At 43.0% G+C, this 16,332-nt stretch overlaps 1 protein-coding gene across 18 annotated transcripts in view; it reads right to left on the bottom strand.

Annotated features, from left to right (window-relative positions):
* Positions 1-16,332, bottom strand: part of TRPM8 (transient receptor potential cation channel subfamily M member 8) — a 152,488-nt gene that overhangs the window by 102,927 nt on the left and 33,229 nt on the right. For 3 of the 18 annotated variants that reach the window (XM_054209562.1, XM_054209563.1, XM_054209571.1), the window contains exon 1: positions 47-359. The exons of 4 other annotated variants lie outside the window; for them this stretch is intronic. The gene's annotated coding sequence lies outside the window, so the exon portion shown is untranslated. Of the gene's footprint in view, positions 1-46; positions 379-8,062; positions 8,098-10,451; positions 10,599-16,332 lie in introns of those variants that run through there. 11 more of the 18 variants (XM_054209565.1, XM_054209568.1, XM_054209572.1 and 8 more) reach the window with 9 other exon arrangements.

Below are 16,332 nucleotides of genomic sequence, written 5' to 3'. Positions count from 1 at the left end.
GTATCTTGTAATCTTACAGCACTCAGGCTTACAGTGGGATGCATACCTGTCTTCACATTCAGGTCTAAATCAGAAACATTAAAGCATCTTCGTGCAAGGTCTGTGGATCATCACAAAACCCTGGAGCTCTTCAGTTCTCCCAACAGCACACAGACTGAGGGAGCCCAGCATCTGGCCAGGGAGGCCTTCCAGGAGTATCCTAGGACAGCAGGCACATGAAACCCATCCTCAGACTCCTGTGTAGTACAGGAGGTAGACCAGGACATCAGAAAGTCATGTGTAGGTTTGAGGGCCAGTGGCTTCACCCTTCCTCTCTTCGTGCCCCTGCCTACCCCCTACTATAGCAGCATACAACATTTCAGCCCTATTTATAGCCTTCTGAGAAATGAGACACAGCTGGGGCAGAGCTTGTGTCCTCATAGCTGTGTTAACCCGAACAGCTGCACCTGAGGGATCTTTCCAATCACACAAATAGGCACTATGCTCATTATGATTCCAACAGGGAAGTACCAAGAGCTAATGAGAGCTTAATGGGCATAGCACCCACCACCACCATTACAAAGAGACCTAGGGTAACCTTGGGCTGGGTATTTCATTTGAGCCTGTAGTTCCCCAGCTGTAAAACAGCGTAGCAGTATTGACATACAGGCTTTGTGAGGACAAAACAGATCAGTGCTCAGCACCCAAATTCCATCATAAAAAAAGATAATTCTGCCTTTCAGATCTAATCTGCTCTTAATACAACAACTTCCTAGCTTAATTTTTTGATTGGGTTCCAAGAAGAGCACATGAAGAGATATCCTTGGGATTATACTCAGCTCTGATAATAACTTTTATTTATTAAATTCCCTATAAGCAGTCCTACTGCAAGTTTCTTTTTATAGCCGTTCAAATTAAACATGTATGACCTGTCACTTCTGTAGCAGCATCAGTGTTATCTCATTGCAGAGAAATACAATGGAGAACAACAACATTCTCTCTTCGGCAGCCAAATAATTTTTAATCACATTAGCCACAGGACCCCTATTGGTAATCTTTCCTCTGGGTCCTCCCAGTTCTTAAAGCAGAGTCTGATAGAAAATTCAATTAATGTGCCCCCTAAGGATAAGACGTTCAATCACAGTAAGTGAGGAAAAGCATGCTCAGATGAAAAAGCAATTGCAGCCCCAAACTTCCAGCAGAAAGCCTTTGTCCCCGTAGGCAGAATACCATTAGTCTCCTGAAGTAAGGAAACTCTTTGGGTCCTTGCCTTGTCAACAAAAAAGCTGGTTTTGCAGGGCTTTGTTATTGTTGAGTTTTTCCCCTTTTAGGATGACCTTCCATCTTAATCCAGGGAAGCCCAAAGGAGTTGTCGGGGTCGAACCTTCAGAAGATCAGTGTTGGGTCTATTGCGCTCATTCGGTTTTCACCATCTGTACAGCTAACAGTTGAAGAATATGTAAATCCTATATGCCACCACTTCTACTGCTCAGGTTGCCAGAGCTTAAAACATCATCCAGTTAGCACAAAACAAGCACGGATTAAATTCCAACCCTTTTTGAAGGGCACATAAATATATTCTCAAAGGAAAACTGTATTCAGGGTAAGGCTTTTCCTAGTTGGAATTCTCTACTGTAGTAAGACATGTAGCTCAGCTTCACCGCATCATCTTCAAACAGAAAACTGTATCCGAGTTATAAGTACTCTGAGACTTGGCATCTACTAAGAGCAGATGACGAGACCTAGTCACGTAGACCTTCAACAAAAGCAACCACTAGCTCACTCATGCAGGGGAGAGTGCCCAATTAGAGCACATGAGCATTCATGGAGACGGATGCCACACAGTAAGAGAAGAAATTAAACTGGCCTTAATCAAGCATTCAGAATGCACAGGCACAACATCAGAGAAGTGCTAACACTCTTACAGTAGAAGCTGGTGGCTGGTTTGCATTCTCATTTGAAGGAAGACACAAGCAAGTGCTGCCCACCTCGTGGAACACAACAGCGGCATGCCATGGAACCAGGGAACACATCCTACTCCAGACACGGGTAGCTGTGCTCTAAGGTTGTCATGGCCTCCTGCGCACCAGCAGTACTTAACTGACCCCACATTGACATGGCACATTTTGTAAGGAAACATCACTGTTCAGAGATGACCTTTACTTAAGAATTTGCAACCTACCTTCATCTCTCACTCCCCACACATGTTCAAAAACAACTCGGAGAACAAATATGCAGCTCTTAACAGATTTGCTCTCTATATCGCACAGCCTTCTCTCTTCATTTTCACTAGAGCAGAAGGCAGTCTGCAACTCAAGAGGAGTAAGGCTTTAATAACGTATATTTAAAATACGTTTTCCACATATCCTGTCACACCAAGCTAAAATATGCAGGCGCGGGGCAGAAACATAGCTTCCCAAACCACCCTGCTGTCAGCAGCTTGAATGCTGCATAAACATACCCAGGGACGACTGCTGAGTCACAGCAGCAGTGTCTTCCAGCCACACAAGATTATCCAAGGTTTGAGAAAACTGGATTTCAGAACAGAAACCACTGCCGTTGCTTTCAGTTAGCAGTGAAACAAAACACAGCATTGAGGAAAAAAAAAAAAAAGAAAACAAAGCTAAACTGTTGGCTATGTTGGGTAACTTTTCTAGTCTTCTCTGCTTGTGATAGTGGCAGATGGCCCAGTCTGTAAATTAGCAGCTACCAGATGGGCCCCCTAAGTAGCTTACTGCAGTAAATTGATTTGTTCGTGGATTTGGTATTAAAATGTCCTTCACTGTGTGGGTACCGTTTGGCCACAGAGCTGCAAATTCCAGTTGACTGCAATGAAGGCCAAAACCCCCAAGCATTCACGTTGGGCAGCTACTTCTGCAACACGTGGTGACTATGGAGGCACATTCCCATTCACTGGTCAGGTAGGCATATAGTAGATATTGCTGGCAAGAGCCAGCAATAAGTAAGCAGTGAAAACAGATGACGGGACTCAATTCTGGTCATGGATGACTACAGAAAGCTTCCCAGTGAGTTGCTGGGGAAGGACACTCTGACCTAGGGAAGTTTCTATTGGGTTGACACAACTGCTTCAGGACAAAGTACTCATCATTGTTGCTGCAAATATCAATGGGGAAGGAGTTCAGCTTATCTGATGCTTCAGTGCCATCCCTCTGCCTCTCTCCTTCTTCCCCCTATACCCTTCCTCTCTCCTCCAAACATTTAGGCCCCAGTTCTTCTGCTGAAGCTGCTTATAAATTGCATTTGCAGAGTTTTGGCCCTTTTCTGACTATTTTGCTGTTGACCTTCTGTGTAGTAAGCACCCCATGGCAATATGTGCTACCTTGTTATTCAGGGTGAACTTTAGCCTCTGAAAGGTTAAGGTGCCTTTATTTTCTACTACTAACCAGATTTCTGCTCCTTTGTCAATATCTTGAAGATGATGGAATTACTGGAAAGAAAAAAGCATTGGTATGTTATTTTCCTCCAGTTCATGACAGAGGCTGATAGCCAACATTTTCTAGCTTGGTTGTTATCCTTCCAGATTTCTCCTCAAGTAAGAGGAAATTGTCTCAGCAGTAGTGAGCTGGAAGCTAGAGACTGACATTTATTGAAGTGAAATACTCCACATTCCTTACATTTCTTAATAAACCCACAAGCATTTCCATCTTCCTAGAGCTTCTTTGGCATGTCCTGGCATGATATCCTGTCTCAGGCCCCAAAGCCTTTGCATATATTTTAGTTTGTGTCAAAGATTGGCAAATCATGACTTAATCCTCCCAATGGCACTCCACAACTGCAAAGGCTATAAAGTCATGAGACAAGACTGGGAAGCAAAAAGAAATTACTTAAATTTCTGTAAAAGTGCTGTCACATGATGGTTTAAATTTCAAATATAGAGATAGCTGGTAAAACAAACCAAGCAGCCTTCCTTCTAAAGCCTAGATAGTTAAATTATTTGTCAGTCTGAAAGCTCAGATTTCCTCTTGTTACATTGCTGACAACAACAAATGGGCAATGGAGGCTTGTTCTATCTCCCCTTCTCCTCCAGATAATCTTTTTGAAACAAAAAGATCGTCACCTACCAAGAAATACAATGACCTTCTAAGTCAAAGCTAACTGCCAGAGGATTTGAAAAAGGATTGCCCAGGATTTGAAAAGGGGAACAATTTCTCCCATTCTTTCAAAAGAACTGCAAGGTAGATCTCCTACTATAGGTGTTAAGTACATATGGATAGTTCACAGCTGGTGGACAATTCACCTTTGCGTGAAGCAGACTCTGTTCTGTCCATCACACCTCTCATTCAGTGGAGAAAGTTGCAGAAATGGGACCACAGTGAAAACACACTGTAACCCAGCCAGGGAGCTGCAGAAGTGTTGGTGCAATGGGGACTGGGCTCTAGCCCTAGTTTAGTGCACAGGACAGTGCACATGTTTTCAGCTGGTCCGTAGGAGTCATATATCATTCCATATCTTTAGTTCAAGAAATCTGAATTTCATGTATTTTAAATCTGACTTCAGCAGGAAGAGCACAGCACTTCACCCAGCATCTGGACATCTGGCACATCATGTTCTCCCCAGAGAACTAGTTGTTTCTTTACTATCCCACCAAATGGAGTCCTACCCTGAGAACCAAGACAGATATTCCTACTGGAATGAAAAACAATCTGGCATTTTTCAGGATAAGGTTTATTGTTGTAGCTTCATTTCCTGTTGGTCATTCTTCCTTCTCGAACTCTCCTCCGCTGAATCTCAGTTTGTCTTCAGATTTTACCCATGACCTGGTCTGACCTGCCTTCTAACCTCTGTCTCTCAAACTGCTTTATAGTCATGTCGTCCTGTTCAAAAAACTCAGATCTCTTGGCCATGAAGCATACAAATCTGCATGTAACATTAAATAGCAGGAACAGAAGTCCATGTTACAGGAAATCTGTCCTGCTGCTTGGGGCCCTGTCCATTATCCTCATACAGATGAGTTTCTGCCTGCGCTTCTCCTCCAGCTACACCTCGTCTTTCTGCTGCCTTCCATACCATCAACGTCTTTTCCATGGAAGCCTAAACTGATTTTTCTAGATACTTCTGTCAGTCAAGTGTCTTATTAGTGTGCTCTTACCAACTAGCTCACCTGCCCTGGAGCTGCATAGAGCAAGCAGTAAGGGGACATGTTCCAGACCCTCCTCATTGAAATGGAATTGTAACTGATATGCAATGAAAATAATCAACTATTGTTCAAAAAGGAAAGTCTACCCTTTAAACCTGATCTGCTCACTGCAATGCTAGTTATCCTACGTCACTACTAGCAACTACCTATTCTTTCCTCCCACTTCCCAGACACCAAAATCGCAGTATGCCCTTTCTATCTGTTTTCAGAGTCATTAATACCTCCTGATTCAAGTCCTTCCTGAAGAGACAGAAGCAAAAACTTGCTGATAAGGTTGCAGTCCAACCTGAGCACTCGGTTCAGTCTCCTTTTGGGATCTTCCCTCCATTTACCATCCATTCCACTTTGTTAGTGGGATGGTAACTTCACTTTTGCACCTCCCACTCTTGGTTCGTGTTTGAGATCCTGGATAGTCTGTCTTGAGAGCAAGAACAATAGTTTTATTCTTCTGTTCCCTGTTTTATTCTTGGCAAAAACCTTTCTCTGCATGCTGCACCATGCAGTACTATGGGACTTTAGCCCCTCAGCTGGATGGTTCAAGTCCCTAGAAGTATTTTCACTGGAAATCCACAAAGGCAATCCTTTATACACATTCCCAGGATGCGCAGACTTGCATTAGAAAGTTGTACTTCACCGTTTCTTGCACTTTAAGCGCTGAATTGTAAAAGCAAAAGTTCTAGAGAGAAAACCATCTCAGCTTAGAGCATGGCTAAGTCATTTGCTTCCAGAAAGACCTTTACACTTGATTGCCGCAGCCTTTCATGTTCTCCCAGCTGCAATGCACACTCTTGGTCCTGTATTGTCTTAGAGAAGCCACGTAGCCTAGCTATCCTCCTTTTTAGAGGGCAGCAGTGACCTAATATATCCTATTTGCTGTCATCATCCTCCACCACATTCCTCCTTCCCTGTACACATTTCCCTTTTGAAAGGGTAATATCCACATCAACCTGGAAAACTCAAAGCTGGGGATACTGCAAGTTGATTAATTCAGGCAGTAGCAAACAGCATTTCCTCTCCCACCAGGCATTCAGAGAACTTCCCAGCACACATTTCTGCCTTAGTTTTGCCATGAGGTGAACAATACCAAGGGATTCTCAAACTGTACCAAGAAGGTACACATGTAAGTGTTGTCTTCTTCATCCTCCTGCAGCAGGGACTAAGTATTGGAAAGCAAACTTCAGCTTTTCCTAGCTGTTGTGCATGTTCTTTTCCTCTGAGTAAAAGCAACATTTTCGCACCATACAAATAAGAAAATACTTATTTAACATTTTTTGAAATCACATATAGCAACTTCAAGCGAGCAAGCTATCAACAGTTACTATAAGCCTAAATGACTCCTCAAGAATCTACGTATTTTCACCAATTTATGCAGTGAGCCAGTTATTTAACTGCCAACGGGCCCTCAACACCTACACCTGCCTCATCGCCAGTCAGGTCAAACACACGAACAGCTTTTGAACTGTTATTTGTGTCAGCCAGCATAGGCTGTACAGACTCATGCAGTTAATATACTGGACTGATAAACCGCATTGCCAGAGCACGTCACACAAGTACACCTAGAAAGCCACGCACTTTGCACAGATGGGTAACGAGATAAAAATAGCCTAAACATTGGGAATATGAACTGTGACATTAGGGTCACCTTAACCTGAATTGTTCCTGGCTCAGCAGCTTCTTTGAGCGCCGTTGAGGGAGCTTGTGCTATAACAAAAAGCCTTGCATGATACAGCAGCAGCCAGCAGTACTGTGTGTTCAGTGGGTGCCTGCCTTCAATGCAGATCATGACAGTTTGATATGTTACTTTAACTGACGTCAGTTTTTATAGGGTCCCTTATGCAATCTGAATTAACAATAAAAGACTTTTTCCTCTTCCCAGGCCACAAGCTCAAACTACTTCAAACTTAGGACAAACATTCTTATTTGCTTATGCTTACTATCCCCCTGGTTGAAGCCACTGATGCCTGCGAGGCTGGAAGCTCACCAGCTGCAGCCAGTCAAATTGCACACAATGTCCCAACCTTTGGCACAGCTTTGTCCTATATGGCAGTAGTGTCACTTGCAGTTGTGCAAATGCTGGAGCTTATGCAGAATTATGCATAAGCTTATGCCAAATTGATCACATTTACATATCAAGTATTCATCAACTCACGGTACCTAGGAGTACTTAGCTATCAGACTATCTGAAAATAAAGTCCAACAAACAAGTTAGTTACTCTTTTCCTGCACAGTCTACAAACTGCTTGATTCTGTTATCTTGATGGAAAAAAAAAAAAAAGAGAATATGTACATCAGTAAATTTCCCCTCTGCAGAGGGAAGGGACAAAACATGAGTTATGAAAGTTATGAAGTTTGTAGTGCTCTGTCCTAAGCACTCCAGCGAAATAGCTCAACTTTTCACAGTTACACTTCAGCCAAGTTTAGTGCACTATTTTTTTTTTTTTTTTTAAACAGTGAAGCAGTCAAGACTTGAATAAGGCCTGGTCCCATGCTGAAGTGATTCCCAGAGCAGAACCATTTCACTTCACTCTTAGGTCAGGCATGCATTTGTCTCTGTTCTGTGATGTGGCCCTTGGAGCTGTGGCTCAGTCTCCAACTCAAAATGTTTAAACACTCCCCACCAGTGGTGTATGCACACCGTCGCAGAAAGAGGTCTTTGCAGGCAAAAGAAAAGGAAGATGCTGTGCAAGAATACTGATAAGTACAAACCCACACAAAGAGGTGGTGGCAATGGATCATCATGTAAGCACAACAGAGTATGGCTTTGTCTTGTTGTCAATAAGCTATGATTGTGAGAAAACTGATAGGCTTAAGATGTCTCCATACGTTTTCCCAGCTGCAGATCATTTTGAGACCTTTGAGTATAGAATCCTTAGCTATGCAGCTTTTCACTTCAAAGGTTATTACTGATAATTGAGAAACACTTACTTAAAGCTTTTCTTCTCTTCGCTGAAGTGACATTTTCATGTCAGCTTTCCCTTTTGAGGATGAAATTCTCCACACTGACCTTCCCTCAGACTACAAATCTGCAACTAAGAGTCGAAAAGTTGAGTTGAGATCCTTGGAGATTGAGAGCGGAGCAAATGCAAATCCTTAGCCATGAACACATGCGAGTCCTGCTCAGAGAAAGGAGAAGTGCCTCTACAAAGCAGTTCTGGGGCTTAGTTCTCAGCTGGCTCACAGGAAAGCCTGCCTTTATGTAAGGATCAGAGAGTGGGAGACAGGAGGCTAGGTCTTTAAAAACTTCAAGATAACAGTTCTGCGGTTAAATCAATACTTCCAAGCCTGGTGTACTGATAGTCACTTCTGCCAAGAAAACTATTCAAACAAAGTACTGCAAGGGACTCACATGTTAACCCTTGAGGAACTATGCATGCACTTCAGGGGTTCATACTACATTTACTCACAAGCTTCTCATTTTTTCAAGTACCCCCACCAGGATAGCCATATGGGTCAAAGCTGCACAGCCAGGATTACAAAAGGGTACTAAAGGTTTATGCTGCTAAATCCAAGTAGGGTAAACTTCTTATACCAGCTCATGCATTTGTGAAAAGCGCTGCCATCGGGGTAAAACACACACTGACTTCAACCAGCACCCACCCTCTGCCACAGAGGTGGAGGAAGGATCTTGACCCCGATGATTTGGCTGGAAGAAGCAAGCAGTCTTTAGTTAGTGACTAATTTTATTGGCACCCACGAAACAGGTTTTATTCATATTCTTTGTCCAGTTTAACTTCTGTGCATGCTTAGATAAAAGCTCAGATTGAAACATCAACTCAGTCCCCTTCTAGTTGAAAATATTATTTCTCTACTGTTTTCTTCCAGCCTATAAATAGTTAAGATCCAATTTTATGAGTTTGACATTACCACCTGAAGTGTTACTTTGGCTTTTGGAGAGCCCAACTCCATTCCTTAAGCCGTCAGCTAAGCAAACAATTACCTTGCTTCCTCAAAATATTGGTGAAAGGCTCAGGCAGCGCCCTGTTGCAGCATACGCTGTTTTCTTCCAGAGCACTTAAAAGCTGAACAACTTCTGCAGGTAAAAAGGGGACAAACCTCTGACTAAATTTCCACTTCCAACCAAAAAAGGAGCAAAAGCACATAAAATCATGGAAAAGCTGAGAAGAATATTTTTTTCCTTTCAGTGCATCTGATAAGATTTGGACAAGTAGAAGTTCAGTACTGCTATTTCTGGAGGCATCTGATTGTCTGTAATATCAAGCATTCAATAACATAAAGCTAACAAGTTACTTAACCTCTCAGGCATTTATAACCAGATTTTTAATTCATACTTGGTAATAGATACAAAACATCAGCTGTTAGTACAAGTCTGCTCCTTTAGATTGACTGATAACCAAGTAGTTGCCCTTTAGCCATATAGATATTCCTCTGTCGACAAGTAACAGCGTGCAAGAGAGGAGCACTTGACATATGTGCCCTAACTCCTCCTGCTTTGCACAACTCCCCCTGCTTTGCACAATGGGCTTTGCACAACTCGTGCATAGCACAAATGAAAGGGTCAGCAGTCTCCGGAGGCTTTGACAGGACAGATCTTGGAAGCTAGCGTACATCTGCTTTCACTTAAAGCTTGAAGTTCTCTTGGAAAACCAAATTATGAATTGTCTGATGTTTCCTGCCCCAGGCTCCTCCACACACATCTTAACTGTGATTCAGCAAGGGAACATTTCATAGCTTCCTCCTCAGAGGAAATAAATATTGCTGCCATTCTTCTGCATGCTTATACAGTCCTGCTCTGTTTAGCTGAGGGTTAAACAGGACAAAGAATGGTAGCTATCTAAAGGTTACACTAAGATGTCTCTCCTCTGCAGAAGACAGCTGAAGTTTGGATTTATATTTAGTGACATTCTGTTTTTCATTAAAACCCAAATGAGTCTTAGTTTTCTTTTGTCAGATTAGGTAAGAAATACCCATTGCTTCTTACAGGCAAAGCAGTCATGCTGCCAGATTTAAGCTTTTCTTAATCTTCTCAGGGAATGAATTATACCAAGGAACCACTTGAACTCCTCTGAAACTACAATTTCCTTGAGTGGCAAGCAGCCCAATTCTATAAAAAGTATCAGTATAAAGACAAATGCATTGGATGAAGCCTTCTGCTGATGTCAATGTGAGACACCAGCAAGGCCGAGGGGTAAAAACCTGGACGTGCAACTAGAAATAAAGCCAGTTCCATGAAATGAGTGTAAAAAAACTATGAAATACTGCCAGCTCCTGAGTTGCATCATTTTAGTTTTCCACATAAGGCATTGACATGCTTCATTTCAAAAAGTGGTTTATAATGGCATTAAAAATTTGTCACCGCCTTGTTTTGTTTGGAGCTGTTGCCTCTTCATCATCAGGGTTGACACAGCATGTTTTTTGTGGATTGGCAGACTTCTCCCCGCATTTAGGATACGGAGATGGAGATTGGGAACACACATTCCTATGGTAGCAAGTTTCTTCTGGTCTGGAAAGAAAGAAGCATCATCAGGAGCAACATCAAGTAGAGAAATGAAAGTTAGGAGTCTCATTTCTCAGGCTGACCATCAAAGCAATGGTTTAGCAGATCTTGTTTTGCGTGGAGTCAAGGACCCATCAGTAGAGGCATCACATAAAAGGTCTGCCTTGACAAGGCTTGTTAGTGGCAGCCTGTGCTTCCAGCTGACCTTGTAGCTGTAAAGTCCTCTGCAGCTCCAGTTCTCCCTCTTGGTACAATAAGACTGATTCTCTGTTCATTCTCACAAATATTTAAGGTAGCACATAGTCTTCAGTCTACGTCAAAACCAAAATAAATCTGTCAAAAACGGATGCTTTACAGCCCAGCAATCTGGCAACGGGGTTTGCAGACTTTTGTGAAGATTTCAGTGAAACCCACTTCAAATGGAGGTGTTAGCATCGGAGTATTTCAGGTTCATGAACCACATTTTGAGAGATTTGATGGCATAAAGCTCAGACACTGCAGGGTAGGCTTTAGCTGAACTGCTGTGGTTTTATGAATCACAGTGCTGCCTCACCAACCAAGAACTCAAGTCAACCTCAGCTTCCCGAAGGGCTGTCTAGAATGCCATTTAGCATATTTAATAAAAGAAAAATACACCCTTAGGGTCTTGAGCAACAGTTAATAACACCCAGTGACAGTAAATGAGTGGCATTACGGAGTTTTTGGTAAAGGAGGTCAACTAATGGCTTTAACCACAGCAGACAGAGGCTGCTAGGAGCTGGATTTCAGGGGAGCCTGATATTGCAATCTTCATTGATTCTGCAATTGCTAAGGCAGTCTAAGCACTGAGTGATAAACTGTCGGAATGCAGACAGCTGAGTCGGTGTTTATAGCTCCCTGTATGAGAGGAAAAAAGGACACACAGTAAATCGTCTTTATTTTGACAATAATGAATGATGTAATAACATCCTAAACCTTATCAACAGATACCCTTCCACCTGAAGCTGAAGTCCACCGTGGTTTTTGACTTCAGCTTCAGGCAGAAGGGTTTCTGTTGATAATCTACCAGTGCCGTGAGGGTACCAATAGGCCCTAATTGCCCTGCACAGGGGGTATAGACCTGCACCCCTGCCCATGGCCCAGGGGCTCCACTTCAGCTCATCCTTGTGTGCCTGGTCCTGGCCTGAGCTACACAGTACGTGCACCTCTCTCCAGCACACAGATAGCTTGTCTCCAGCTCTGTGTCTGGCCCCATATGCTCCTGACCCCCTGGTTGGACTCCATCCCTGGTCCATCACCATCCAAAGCCTTGGGCTTTGGCCAGAGCCTGTTTTGGCACCTGGCTCTGTGGCAGCGTTTAGCCCCTGTGGGACTGCTCCCCTTTGGTTAAGAGTACTGCTTCTGCTGGGCTTCAACTGGGTTCCCAGCTTGTCCTGGCTGTAGCCCAGGTTTTTTTTCTGGCAAGGGAACTCTAGCACATTGCCACTGACAGCACACTCACACACTGACATCATCTGACCTCACAGCAATGCTACACAAACCTACATCTACATTCCCCATTTTCCATAATGGGCTTCAACATTTCAATTTCACTTTTACTCTTCTGCTATAGTTAAAGTCAATCTAGTTGAAACCCTCTTGGTCATGACCTGCAGTGACTAGAAAGTCACAAATACTAACATTGCACCTTGTGAAAAAAAAACCAAGTAACTTCTTCCATTCAGTAAAACAGCAATGAATACTACGGGTGCTCAAACTAAAAGCTCAACTTTCTTGATATGCTGGTACTGAAAGCTGCTCTAGAAGGGCAGCATGTCACTGAGGCAATGCTTGATCTTAAGGCCTTCCTCTAAGTCAAACGTCACTGAGAAACCTAAAAAAAAGCCCACAGAAGGAACATAGGAGTGGGGTGCTAAAACCAGAATTCAGATGGAAGAATCAAGTTTTATTTATTCACAAATGCTGCTCAGGCTCAATCCTTCATTTTCCTCATTTCTCACTTTCTCTCCTCCCTCCCCCTTTGCCAGTCCCTGAAGGACATTATCAGACCCTGAATAGCTCCGAATAGCGTAAGCCACCACATCAGCTGAGCTGCAGCTGCCACTTGCAGGCCAGCGTGGGTGCATTCCAGCAGCAGCACCATAGCCAGATGCACACCAAGAGATCCAACTGCGGGAAAGGGGTACAGCTTCTTCAGACACAACTTGCTGCAGAAAGATGCTTGCAAAAACAGGTCAAAGATTCATGTCTCAGCAGCGTGGCAGTGGCAATGAACAAGGAAGTTCTGCACGGCCATACACCCAATAAAATCCATCTGGGCGTAAGCTCATATTTATTAGCATACCCAATCAACAATCGTATTTTAATTCCCTGATGGCTAGCAGGCTGCTGCCTCTCACCGATGCATAAGCAGGCTTTCTGCTGCTATTATAAAACAAATTACCACACGCATGAATGGCCTTAATATCAGTTCATGCTCCAAGCTGTTCTACTGTGCTGACATATGTACACCCCATTCACCCTGCACTGCAAAAGGCATATTTGCTTCAGAAACCACTGATCAGATAAAGCAGTAAATGGATGAAAAAATAACATGCACAACATTAGCACTGATACATTTCCCATTATTCCACTCCTTTTGCCATTGGAACCCCTGTTTTGCTGGTCAGTGTAAATACAGGGTTACTGGGCAAGCAATAGGGCTCAACATCTCTCTCTCTGCTTCCATCCGACCGTCACATAGCATGTGTTCCTCTACCTGTCACGGATGCATAGCTCTTTCCCCATTAAGACAGTTACCTCTAAAGGAATAAATTTTGGCCTGAGCAGTACTGGACACCTCAACTAGTAAATAATCATGTCGTAGAAGCACCCACTACTGAAATGTGGATATTATAAATAGAAATATTCCCTATAAGCGGCTTGTGACTAAGCTCACTTTTGAGCTAATAACTTCCCATGGAGATAAACTCTGCAGGAAAGCTCACAGAGCTATAAATAGTCAGAATTCATTAACAGATCTTTTTGTTTAAAAAATTCTTTTCCAGCTGTGCATCATGATACTGGTGCTCCCAACCCATTCTCTTTTCAAAAGCTGCAATTGTTTAACCTCCAGATCCGGCTGCTCTCAGAAATCCACAGGAAGACAACATTGGGGCAGTTTTGAATGTTACGACCTTATTCTAGTGCCAAAAAAAAAAACCAAGAAAAAAAAAAAGAAAAAGACCACAAGACAAGAAACATATATTATGTCATGAGCATGTCTAAAGCTTCATACTCTTCATAAGTGTTAACGTTTTGCTGATCTACCACTGGTTTTGAAGAAAAAATAATTTATTTTAAGGACATAAGATTTTATTCTATGGGTACTAAGGTAACGAGAGTTGTGGATTTATCCTCAATCCCTCTATCTACTGCCTGCCCAGATCCGTTTCCCAGCAGCGCTCTGCTGAAGTGTATGAATGCTCACCGATTGGGATCACTGGAGTGGCAGATCCTATGCTGAGATATTTTTGCTTCCGTGTGGTTACCCAGCACTAGAGCTGCACATCAACATTTTATTTTTAAAAGACACTTGTGAATCACAGCATTATTTGCATCAAAATGATTTCTTCCTCAAAGGTGTTCTCTTGCATCAACACAGCGATGATCCCTTGAGCAAGTTTAGTTTATGGTAGTCCAGATTAAATCCTTTTAATTTTTTCACACAGGCACAACCCACGAGAGCCTAAGATTTATTTTCTTATGTTGCAAGCCAAAAGCAGAGCAGGCCATCATTTCCCCTCTCTATCTAACTACTGTTCAAAGTCACATCTCCTACTGGAGAGCTACACCTAGCAGTATTTTTTGTTCATGCTTATTTCTTTAATCCACTTGCTGAAGGTTGGCACTGAGACCCAGTCCTGTTGTTCTTGTTGCCATGTAGGTGTTAGGTGACAGTCTCTGTGCAGGAACTGTAGTATAATATTAATGAGTACTTTATCATTCAAGTATAAAACCAGGAGCTTCATGGTTGCTTGCCAGCAGGGTAAATTCTGCTCTTGTTTCACCCCTAAGAATAGTCCTGGTACAAGGGGAGGGCAAGAGCTGAACGCAGGGTTCAGCTATGCAAGCCAAACTACGAGTGGGTCTTACGGCATCCTAATATTTGCCCTTTTGCTGCACAGCAAAATGTTTCCTACAGCTGTCTGCTCCAGACAAGACTAGCAGCTGTGGCTTGGCCATCTTCTCAGATCAAGGAAACAACCTCGACTCTGTCTTGTCCCAGACTCTGTTTCTAGTCAGCTGGGCTTTTTCCAGCCAGCTCTGTCTGTGACTTCTAAATTTTAGTTCAGAAATGCCAGTGCCACAGAATTTTAATTTGATCACTTCAGTTCAATTAAGCAGCACTTTAGTACAGTCTACTAGTGCCTAAACATAAGGACAGACTTCCAGATATCAGGCTAATTTTCAGGCATCTTCACTCCTGTTAAATAGGACACATGCCATATCATGAGCTTTAAGACATGAATACTCAGAGTGTAAATGCATTAGCCAGTCCCAAGGCTGACAACCAGGAGCATACTGAAATGCTGCAGGAGAGTAAATCACAGCTAGGATAGTCAGCAGCACACTGTAATCTACTGCTTTGTTGAGCTATTACCCACCAAGGAAAGGGCATAATTATTTTTTCAGGCTTTCATGAAGTGAAGGCCAGATTCTACAACCTTAGCTAATGGCTCATGCCTGTATCGTAATACAAACACAGAGACTGCCAAGACCTCTGTTCCCTGTAAGGCCTCTACCTTTCACGTATTTAAGTTCTTTCAAGATCACAGGTGTTGAGTACTGCCTATGTTTGCATATCGTTGTGTATTTTTGTGAGCACAACAGAGAACCCACAAGGCAGCATTTACCCTGTACTCTCTTTGTGGAGGACTGTCTTCTCATTTAATTTCAAAGTGCCTTCCTGCTGCTGTCACCGTGTTCCTCGTTGCCCCCAAGGAGTTTGCACATGGCATGTTGCTCTGCTCCAGTAGCTGTTACAGCCCTACGGCTGCTTCGCTGTTGGTTGCGGCTCCTGTGCAACAGCTCCTTCATCTTGCACACCCTGCCATGGTCTGTACTCTTCTGTCATTGCCCAGGCTTGTAGCACTTGTGCACGGGGCAGGTGCCTTGGCAGCTACATCCCTGAAATTGGCCACAGCTTGTCCTCCGGCCCCTAACCTGCCCTGTCATCTTTCAACACAACCAGCTTTTCCTCCTCCAGGAAAAAAGGTCTGTGCAAACAATCAGCTAATTTTCAACACTGCTCTGGATTGGCTCTACAAAATTACCTTAGGCTCACGTGCCTCTTCATGTCACCTACAATTATATTTATATCAACTTTACATGCTCTCCTCATCAGCATCCAATTGGTGGTATAACAGACATGATTATCCTGATGTCTTATGGTGATTCTTTCAGCAAATCTATCTTAAGTATATACTACAAGTTTGGAGGTGCTACAATTTAATTTGGACTACACAATCACTCCTCACATGATGTACTGTCTTGTTTGCGTTATCCTACCTGCTGAGCATACAAATTGCAGTTCAAAAAACAGTGGGGGACAGTAGAGTTGACTGTCTCAGCTTCAAAAGATGTTTTTTTTTCTAAAATCTCATCAAGTGCAGGTATGGGCAACCGCACGACCACCTGCAGCATGAGGCCATTTTTAGAAGCATGTCGAAGTACACATCTAACAAATGTCCTGTTGTTGGCTTTGGGTAAAGCTCACTGC

Source organism: Rissa tridactyla, chromosome 7 (assembly GCF_028500815.1).
Source record: "Rissa tridactyla isolate bRisTri1 chromosome 7, bRisTri1.patW.cur.20221130, whole genome shotgun sequence".
NCBI lineage: Eukaryota > Metazoa > Chordata > Aves > Charadriiformes > Laridae > Rissa > Rissa tridactyla.
The sequence above is the reverse complement of the archived record's forward strand: the minus strand, read 5'-3'. Positions and strand labels throughout refer to the sequence as shown.